Below are 10,462 nucleotides of genomic sequence, written 5' to 3'. Positions count from 1 at the left end.
CCCACCCCACTGGTGACCACACAGACAGATGCCCACAGGCTCCCCAGCCACCTCCAACCTCTCCAACCCTTCTGAGAACCCACAAGGCGTCTCAGAAAATCGATGACCCTGAAACATCCATAAAGCTACCATTTCTGTGTCCCCAGGCGTGGTGGCTCCCGAGAGCCACCGTCTACACCGCCCGCTCATTCACCCCGACAGTTCACGGAGGCCCTGTACTGAGTTGACTCAGGTCCCCAAAAAGATCTGTTCACCTCCAGAACCCATGAGTGTGAGCTTATGTGGAAATAGAGTGTTTACAGGTGTGGTCATGTTAAGATGAGGTCGTGGTGGGTTAGGCTGGGCCGCTGACCTAAACGCTGGCGTCCGTACGGAGACATCTGGACACAGAGGGAAGAAGCTGTGTGAGACAGTCGATGTCTGTTGTTTGAAGCCCCCCAGTCTGGGGCACTTGGTTAGACCCCCCAACACTCATCCAAGCCCCTCTGCTCTGGGAGCCACTGCCCTGAGAGGTGGGTCCAGCGCGTGAGGGCACAGCCCCATCTCCATTTCTGGGTCTCTGTTTTCTCTCCATAAAACAAGGGTTTAGATGCCCAGCTCGAAGGCCCTTCCATCCCAGTGTCCCCTGTTCTGAGCGGGTCCTGCACCTTATGAGCTCGGAGCACAGCAACGCCAGCCCACCCTCCCTGCTGGGACACAGGGGTGCTTCCTTCCCAGAGAGCTCCCACATCACAACACAGGTCAGGCAGAAGAACCCATGTGTGGAGGCCCTGCCCCAGCAGCACAGCACAGACCGACCCCGGAGCACCCGGGGCGGGGGGGGGGGAGGATCTTCCCCAAAATGGTGAGGTAGGGGCTGCAGGGGGAGTGGGGTGGGTGTGGCGGACATGGCAGCCAGAGTGCCGGGTCAGCTGCGTGTCCGCGGGGCAGGGAGTCTGTGCAGGGCGGGGAGGGCAGCACACCTGTGGGACGTGGGCGTCCGGGCACCTGGCCAGGGCTGTGGGTGAGCAGACTGGGGCCACCAGGAGGCAGCCCACTTGACAGAGTAGCCTGGCCGCAGGGAGGCGGGGAAGGGCTGCAAGGGTGTTGACACTGAATGCACACGTGCACAAAGACGGCGGGTCCAGCACACGTGCACAAAGACGGCGGGTCCAGCAGCAGTGACTGCAGAAGTGGAGAAGCCCACTCGTGCCGAGGGGAGCTCCAGAGAGGCGGGCTGCCTGGCGGAGCGCGGACCACTGGGACCCTTGCAAGAGGGCGGACTGCGGGTGGGGGTCTGCCCGGTGAGGGCTGGGCTACCCAAGAGCCCTGCCAGGAGGGAGCCCTGTTGTCCTCAGTGCGGACCCCCCACCCCACCCCTGCCTCGTTGCCACTCAACCCCCACCCAGCCCATCCCCGGAGGCAGCACAGCTGTGCGTCAGCCCCCTGGCCCCCTCTGGGCTCCTCCAAACACCCCCAAATCTATGAGCCCTGGACCCCCAGGGTGGAAGGGTGGCCCCTGCCCTTGTGTTGGCAAGTGCAGGGGAAGCGAGCCTGCAGTGGCCTCTAGTGACAGCTGGGGAGGAAGAACCTGGACCTGCCCCCCCCCCTGCAGGGCTGTGCCCCCCAGACGACATCCCCACCAGGCAGGACATCCCCACCTGACCCCGGCCAGAAGCCACCACAGCAGCAAGGCGGGGCCGAGTGCCAGCCCCAGTCAGTGCGCACGGGGGAGGCCATGTGCCCCCAGCCGCAGGGCCACCGTGTAGTGAATTTAGACAAATAAAAAGATATGTCATCATCTGTTCAAAAGAACTTGCGAGCCTGTGGGCTCAGGGAGGGGGAGGCTGAAGAGCAGGCTAGGAGCAGACTGGGAGTCCCTAAGCCCCCCACGTTGCTTTCCACCTGTCATACTCGTTCTCCACCTGAAACCTAGTAAACAAATTCCGTGTGGCGGGTCTTCAGGAAACACCGACTCCGCCCCGTCCCCCGCTGGAGAGTCATCGACCTGCCAGCAGCGCCACCTGGCTGAGCCTGAAGCGGGCGCATCGCGCCCCCTAGCGTCCACCGCCGCAGCAGTGGGCATCGCCGCTTCCGGGGTGGAGCGACTTGGGTCCAAGTTGTAGCCGCAAGAGCGGCAGAAGTCGGAATTTCCAAACCCTGCCCGTGACTTTCGCCTGGTAAATACACCACAGTCCTCACACCGTCACCCGCAAGGTTTGGCACGTCCAAACCGGCTTCCACCAGCTGCCGGACAAAACCGGCTTAAAGACCTGGGGTTACCGAGTTACAAACGCACCTTGGGTGGGACGCGGCGTTTCCCTCGGAGAACGTACCCCGCGGGTATACAGTCGCACGTGCGTGGAGCCGCTATGCACTAGGTTTCTTGGTGCAGCTTGTGCGACAGCAAAGAACAGACGCCAGAGAACGGTGTGTCAGTAGAGGGCGGGCACGCGGGTCGGCTGCATGGAACGTTCTGCGGTGTTCTAGACGCAAGGAAGCACGCACACCGCTGTTCGCCGCAGCACTGTTCGCAACGCCGAAAGGTGGACGACGCGAGCGCCCATCACAGATGAGTGGGTTAACAACTACCACCTACGCACGACGGAGCCGTACTCAGCCTTGAAACGGAAGGGCGCTCGGACACCTGCTACCACGTGAGGAGCCTTGAGGACGTTGTGCTGAGTGAAATAAGCCGGACACAAAAGGACAAACACTGTAGGATCCCACTCCTGTGAGGTCCCTGGAGGAGTCAAACCCAGACAGACAGAAAGTAGGACGGTGGGTGCACCTGGGGGTGGAGGTGATGAGGGGTCAGTGTTACACGGGGACAGAGTTGCGTTTGCAAACGACGAAAAGTCCTGGGGTGGGGGGACAGCACAGCGAGGTGAACGTGCTTAATGAATTACACACTTAAAAATGGTTAAAATGGGAAATTTTGTTGTGTGTATTTTACCACAATTTTTAAAATGAGGAAATTTCTTTATGCTGTGATAGGGAAATATCTCCAAGTTATTATTTTAAAAATGAGGTAGAGAACCCCGTGCATTGTGCGCGAACACTTACACCGAAACAGAGCAAATACAGGTGCTGGCTCGTAACCCCGCGGATGAGCTCTGGGGTCAGCAGGAGGGGGGCGGCCCGGCTCGGGTCGAGATCCGGGGTCCTGGTATCGAGTCCCGCGTAGGGCTCCCTGCTCAGAGGCGAACCTGCTTCTCCCTCTGCCTCTGCTGCTCCCCCCTTGTCTTCTCTCTCTCTCTCTTTCTCTCTGTCAAATAAACAAATAAAATCTTTTTTAAAAAGTGAATAGTTTGGGGCGCCTGGGTGGCACAGCGGTTAAGCGTCTGCCTTCAGCTCAGGGCGTGATCCCCACGTTATGGGATCGAGCCCCACGTCATGCTCCTCCACTATGAGCCTGCTTCTTTCTCTCCCACTCCCCCTGCTTGTGTTCCCTCTCTCGCTGACTATCTGTATCTCTGTCAAATAAATAAATAAAATCTTAAAAAAAAAAAAGTGAATAGTTTGCCTGATTTCACACGCAGGCTTCTATACCCAAATGCCTCTGGGGTGCTGAAGGGAATGGGGGAATTTCAGCGCATGGGGGGGTGCAGGCCTCCGTGGGGAGTCGGGCACGCCTCCGTGGGTGGGTGGGTGGCGCAGGCTCGTCTCCCATCGCCTGGCTGGGAGCTGAGGCACAGCGGCTGTCTGTGGCCCGCACCACACGCTCGGCTGGGTTACGGCCTTTGTAGAGACAAAAACCCTCATAAGGGAAAGAGAGGGCTGGGGATTTGATTCTCTTGTCTAAAATGACCCAAAGCCTTCCACGCACCTGCCCTCAGCCCCCCTCAGACAGTCTTCTGGGTGCCACCGGGCCTTCCTTTGTGGGGCCTGCCAGAATCCCCCTCCGTGGGAGTCCTTACAAAATGGCGGTCTTCTGTCTACTTTGGTGGTAAGAATCACGCGACTTCTCCAGCCACCCTTAGGAACGGGGTGGGGGGTGTCAGAGTCTCCAAAATAGGACTCTGTAAGACCAAATTCGGATCCTGTCACTTGAACAGGACGTCCCTAGTCAAATCAGAGAACAAATCACCTGGAGACAGATTGAGCTGGGCGTGAGGTTACGCTTCCCAGTAGTCCAGACCCTGGCGGGGGGCGCTGCTCAGAGGCCTACGGCCAGAGGGCTGCAGCCCCAGGGAGAGCCTGGACTAAAAATACAGATTCAGAGTGCTTGCGCAGAGACGATTGGTGCTAAAGGACGGTGGGAGTTCCCCCAGGGTCGCCGTTGGCCCTGAAATCATCCCAGCTCCTCACTGAAATAAGCCCCGAGCCCTGGGTCTCAGAAGCCCCAAGAGGACCTGGGGCCCAGGGACGTCTCTACTGACCAAAGCAGGCCCCATTCCAGGACCTTCTGGCTGACGGGGGACACAGGCAGGGACTGCCCTTACCCCACTGGCCTCCAGTCTCCCGCTGGAGATCTGTGGGATGACAACGCTGGCTGGTGACAGGTTGTAAGGTTCTTGAAAGATGAAAGTCCCTCAGAGGATCCTGTCCCCTGGTCTAGTCACACTGCTCTGTGCTTGTGTGTCTCCGCCTCAAACGGAACCTCTGTAGTTTGTGATAAGAGCTGTGCCCCTGGGGCCCCTGGAAGGAGCACAGCGCTCTTGCAGGGACCAGTCTCCGCTAACTCAAGGCTCCCCAGCCCTCCTCCTTGGGCAATTCCTCTACATCTACGTCAATTCCTCTACATCTCCTGACCTCCCACACCCACCCCCAGGCCAAGCTAGCTTCCCCTCCTAAACCCAGGAGACCTGGCTCCCCGGTTTCCTCCAGCCAGGGGGCCGGCTGGTGGGAGCAAAGGCCACGAGGTGACCGCCTCTTCCAAGAGGCAGACAGCGGTCTAAGGGGCCCCGAGGAGGCCCACGCTGGTGGAGGCTCTGGGCCACCCTCAGTGTCTGCGGTCACACTGAACGAATCAAGCCAACTATGGAGCCCCGTTCTGAAAGAGAAGACCAGCCTTGGTTCAGAGTAAAACCAGACTGCAGAGACACGTCTGCCTGGGCCATCGGGGTCCCATCAGGAGCCAGAAGCCACACAGTTGTTTGAACAGGGAAAGTTCCTTTCGAAGAATTATCCACAAGGCACTGGAGTGACAGAGAGTTGGGAGCAATCATTTCAGAGAACACTGGGTACAGTACTAGCAGATGTGGGGAGCAGCCCGCGGGCTGATAGGGAAGATGCCCACCCCAGCCTCATAGGAGTAGGCCCAGTGTGGCCCCAGCGTGGCCCTCTGCGTGGGGCGGGCACAGCATGGGTCACTGCATGCCGGACTCACTGAGGGCCTCACCCATGGCGCTGCTGGAGGTCTGGCATCTGGGTGGCTGGGAAGGCTGCATGGGACGTGCAGTGCATCAGGGCCAAGCCGCCCAAGGGGCCAGGAGAAGCAGCGCATGGGAGGCACCATGTCGGGTCTCTCCACTGCAGGCACTGCAAGAGGTGCCAACAGGAGATGCTGGCCATAGCACGCTGCTGGTGCTGCGCACTGCACAAGAACCAGGAAAAGAAAACCCTCCCCTCCACTGTGCCAAGTACTGACGGGGCTCCTCATCGCCCCAGCTGGCAGGGGAGAGCCGTCGCAAGCCTGCACCCTGCCAAAGTCCGTGCCTGCGTCCCGTTGCTCCCCGGACAACGGTGAGCACCTCTGGGTGCAGGCCTGGTGCTAGCAGACCGGGGACAAAGGTGTCTGGACCCCAGCAAGAGTTGCCAGATTTAGCACATAAAGGTGAGGGACAACATTTCGGATAAATAGTAGATACAGTTTTAATACAAATCCCTTGTGATATTTGGGCCATGCTTACACTAAACAATTATTTGTCATGTACCTGAAACTCTATTTATTTATTAATTTATAAAGGTTTTATTTATTTATTAATTTGACAGAGAGAGACAGCAAGAGAGGGAACACAAGCAAGAGGAGCATGAGAGGGAGAAGCAGGCTTCTCGCCGAGCAGGGAGCCTGATGCGGGGCTCGATCCCAGGACCCTGGGATCATGACCTGAGCCGAAGGCAGACGCTTAACGGCTGAGCCACCCAGGCGCCCCTGAAACTCAAATTTAGCTGGGCATCCTGTGTTTTCCTGGGTGCCCTGAGCCCAGCACTGCCCTTGGGGACACAGTTTGACAGACACAGGAAGTCCAGCATCCGCGTTTCCCTCCTCTGGTCACGAGAGCAACCATGAAGGGCAGGCATTGGCCGATTCCCTGCTTACTCCCTGCTGCGTCCACTCCACACCCTGAGAGCCGGCCTGGGCCCTGGCTTCTCCTGCAAAGTGTCAGCCACACTGCACTGCGGTCGCCTTCACTGCCGTTCATTCACGCCTAGCATCCTGGGGTCCTCCTGCTGAGCGCCAGGTCTGAGTCCTGTGGGGCCAGCTGTGTTTTGGCGTTCGAAGCGTCCAGAGCTAAAACAAGCAGTAAGGGCATACACCATATACGGCATTACCTCCATCAGGGGTCTGGAGCAGGAGCCCCAAATCAGACACACTAACTGCCGCAGCCAGATTTATCCACTAAGCGGACTTAACGTCCCACAGATACTATTACGACTTGCTTCCCCCTGATTTATATAGTCATGAAGGGGTCCGTGAAATAGTGCGCCTACCACAGACGATAAATTTCCTCGTACTTCTTCCCGAGGAAAATGCTCAGTAGAGCTTCAAACACATAGCCATTCAAGAGAAGCTAAATGCTCATCCTCACGTGCACAGTGAGCCGTCCTTGCATCTGGCTGCCCGGGAAGCTGGGGCTCGGGAAGAGGGCACAGCCGTGCTGCATGGCTGGGCTCCTCGGGTTGGAGGTGGACATGGGAGGATGGGCGTCTCAGGTCACCAGGCAGCCCCGCAAGGACAGCACTTCTCTGCACATCTTCCCAAGTCACCGGTCTCAAAGCGAAGCCATTGCTTAAGCTTGGCGATGGCCTGCTCGCTGATCAATGTCCTTGCAGTCAGCACTTAGCAGGTCCCACCCTAAGTGAACCGAATTTCCACATAGTCTACAGGGACGTCCCCAGCGCACAGTGTCCTCATCTCCCTCATTCCTCCTTGTTCTTATCTGTACCTGGCCCACGCAGCAATCTCGCCATCATCAAGGAAGGCGCACAACATGCTTCATTTCCGTGTTCAGCGTGTCACTTTCCCTTGACTTAAGTGTTGGTTGGTAAAACTTTGGGGTGAATAATGAGGTTTGCTCTCACCATGTCCTCTGATGGGCAGACTTCTTCTCCAGGTTCGGTGTCCAGCATCATTTTAGATCAAAGTTGTGCCAAGCACGTGTTAGAGGAGCTCCCCGGACCGTCTGAGCACTAGCAATGGTGTAAGTGGCCGTCCTGATCCTGCTACCGATGGATCAATCGATCGATCAGTCGTTGGCCGTGTTCAGGAGGCCCCGCTCTTACAACCGCGGAAGCATGCCTTTACCCCTCCTCCAGAAAAGCATTTACATTTACTCCTCACGGGACATAAAACTCCTTTTGCAAACTGGGGAAAAGCAAATGTCAGAAACATTACTTTTCAAAAGACATTCAGGAAGGGGGTGTCTGGAACGGTTGCAGAGAAATAATAAAATGTTGCTTCTCTTGTGTCTGGCGAATCCATGCTGCTGATAGAAAGGGATTAACAAACCAGAAAACATTTCTTGGGTTACCAGCGTGTGTTTGCTTGCACAACAGAACACAGGGACACAGCATGTGCCGTGGAGAACCAGTGTCTTTTCCCCATCACGCCCAGCTTTATCCGGGGCCAGCCTGCCCTCCGCATCCTGAAACCCTAGCCCGCCCCTCCCTCAACCGTTCTAATGCCTTTCTGGAAACAGCGCAGGGCCCAGCTGCCTCGTCAGCACTGAACTCATTCAGACAAGGTTTTCATCTCCTAGGATCACAGCAAGCCCATCAGTACAATTTCCAGATGCTTCCTGATCGAAGTTTTCCCACCACAGGTATTCAGGGTGTTTTACGTCACAACACTTCTTCAATTCGGAATATTCATGCTGCCCTGGAAAGGTCAGGTCTTCCTGCGAGATCCCAGCTGCCTGTGTGACCAGCGAACAGCCCTTGGCGTGTGTCGGCTTCTTCATTGCCAATGCCATTCAGTTTCACCTGATCGGCATCTCCCCTCCCCCCCCCATGCGGTGTTTTCCTTGTTTCTGTGGATCTCCGCCATCACAGATACCATGAAACTTCACTGCTCATTCTCTGAGTTCCTAAGTCATATTGATGTGGGAAACAAAGGCCGAAGGAAATGGACATAAAGTTAAATGTCCTTATAACTTGCAGCCCGTTGACAAATACTTGAGACATCAGAGCATAACCTTCCTCCAGGAAACTCCCAACAGTCTTCATGTTAATACCTGGCTATAGGGAAAAACAGCCTTAACAAAGGCAAGGCTTCGCTATCTTTTGTGTCTTCTTTAGCATATGAAAGTCCTTTTGGAATTTCCCTTCCCTTTATTTCCCCCAACCCCAAAGTGTATAATCAGTCACCCCTCACAATCCCCAAGCAGCAGCTTTTTCTGCCCATGGGTCCTGTCCCGGTGCTTTAATAAAACCACCTTTTTGCACCGAAGACGTCTCAAGAATTCTTTCTTAAGACCTCAGCAAACCTCACCTATATTCAAAAACTACATCAGGCCCTCCTACCTTCCTTAGATTTCCATCGCTCAAGCCTGTTGCCTAAGAGCGGCCTCTACAGTTCCTGTTACTGGTAAGAACAGCATTTGACGTGTCCCTCCCACAGCAAGCAATGGAGTATCTTTTACTCTTTTTAATTCATTCATCGATGAAGGTCTGCAGTTGGAAGGAGGAGAAAATGAGATCAGCTGGAAACATGTTGAGCTCAAGGTGTTTGGCAGACTCCTGAGTGGAGATCTGTCTTCTCACCTGTGTTTGTAGACCTGCCTCAGTAACTGGTATATCAGCTATGCCCCCCCGCCAAATATCAGATAATGGAAGGACAGATGGGTGGATGGATGGATGGGTGGATGATTGGATGGATGGATGGATGGATGGATGGATGGATGGATGGATGGGAGATGATTGGATGGATGGATGGATGGATGGATGGATGGATGGATGGGAGATGATTGGATGGATGGATGGATGGATGGATGGATGGATGAATGGATGGATGGATGAATGGATGGAAGGAAGGATGGGTGTTTGGATGGATGGATGGATTGATGGATGGATGGACGGGTGTTTGGATGGATGGATGGATGGGTGTTTGGATGGATGGATGGACAGATGGATGGATGGATGTGATGAGGGAATGGAAGGCAAGCTGAGGACAAAGCAGAAGCTGACACCCTGCAACCAACCCCCCCAACATTGGATGTATGCAACATTCCTCAGGCACTCCTGGCTGCCCTAAAGAACAAAGAAACAGTCCTTACTACCTACAGCCCATTGACAAGTCCTTGAAACAGGCATGGTGACATTCCTCTAGGAATTCAGCTGCCTCGATGTTAATACTTCGCTAAGGGCAAAAGGCAGTCCTAGCCTGACCCCCTCCCCTCCACCAAGATCCTGTAAGTCTACTTTAACATATAAAAATTCCTTTGGAAACTTCCCTTATCTCTAACCCCCCCCCCCAAGATACGGACTGGCAATCATCCCCCAAGCATATGGCCCACCGATATACATCTGAAGGGTCTCATGACTCAGGTTTTATTAGACGGTAATGAATGACCTTTTCCCAACAATGGCTAGCCCCTCAAGGTCCTGGAAACCCCTCAAGGTCCTGCTTCCAAAATTCCTTAGAGACTTCCGCTCTCCCTAACCCCCTCCCAACTTGAGGGTATATAAAGGGCCATTCCTCACAACCCCGGGGCAGCAGCTCTTTCTGCCCATGGGTCCTGTCCCCGTGCTTTAAGAAACCACCATTTTGCACCAAAGACGCCTCAAGAATTCTTTCTTGGTCGTCAGCTCCAGACTCAACCTCATCAGATGGATGGATGGATGGATGGATGGATGGATGGATGGATGGATGGAGAAAGGAATGGATGGAGGAATGAGGTTGGTGGCCCCGGTTCCAGGAACCATATTAATTCCTTGGAATGGAGACTTGTATTTCCGTTCAGTTCCCGTACACAGACTTTATCCTGCCTTCCACCATTTCTCCCAGGGCTCTACAGCTGACACCCTGTTTCTAGCTTTCAACTCTTCAGGATCATCCTGGACCATGCCCTGCAGCTGCACCCTCTGGATCAGATCCACCTGCTGAACTGGCATCTGTCTTGTCACTTGTCTGACCTTACGTCTGAGTCCCTGTTTGTCCTAAGAGAGGTTTTTGGTTGGCTGATCCAGCTCTTCCCCAGGTATGGGATGTTTGCTCTGTTGCCAAGTGAACAGGTGAATTTATCCAAACACTGGTGGTTAGCACACAGCCCCCTTCCTGCCAAGACCACCCATGGTCCTGCTGCATAGCCCACTTCTT

Source organism: Ursus americanus, chromosome 4, assembly GCF_024610735.1.
Source record: "Ursus americanus isolate L20-20 chromosome 4, mUrsAme1.1.p, whole genome shotgun sequence".
Classification (NCBI taxonomy): Eukaryota; Metazoa; Chordata; class Mammalia; order Carnivora; family Ursidae; genus Ursus; species Ursus americanus.
The sequence above is the reverse complement of the archived record's forward strand: the minus strand, read 5'-3'. Positions refer to the sequence as shown.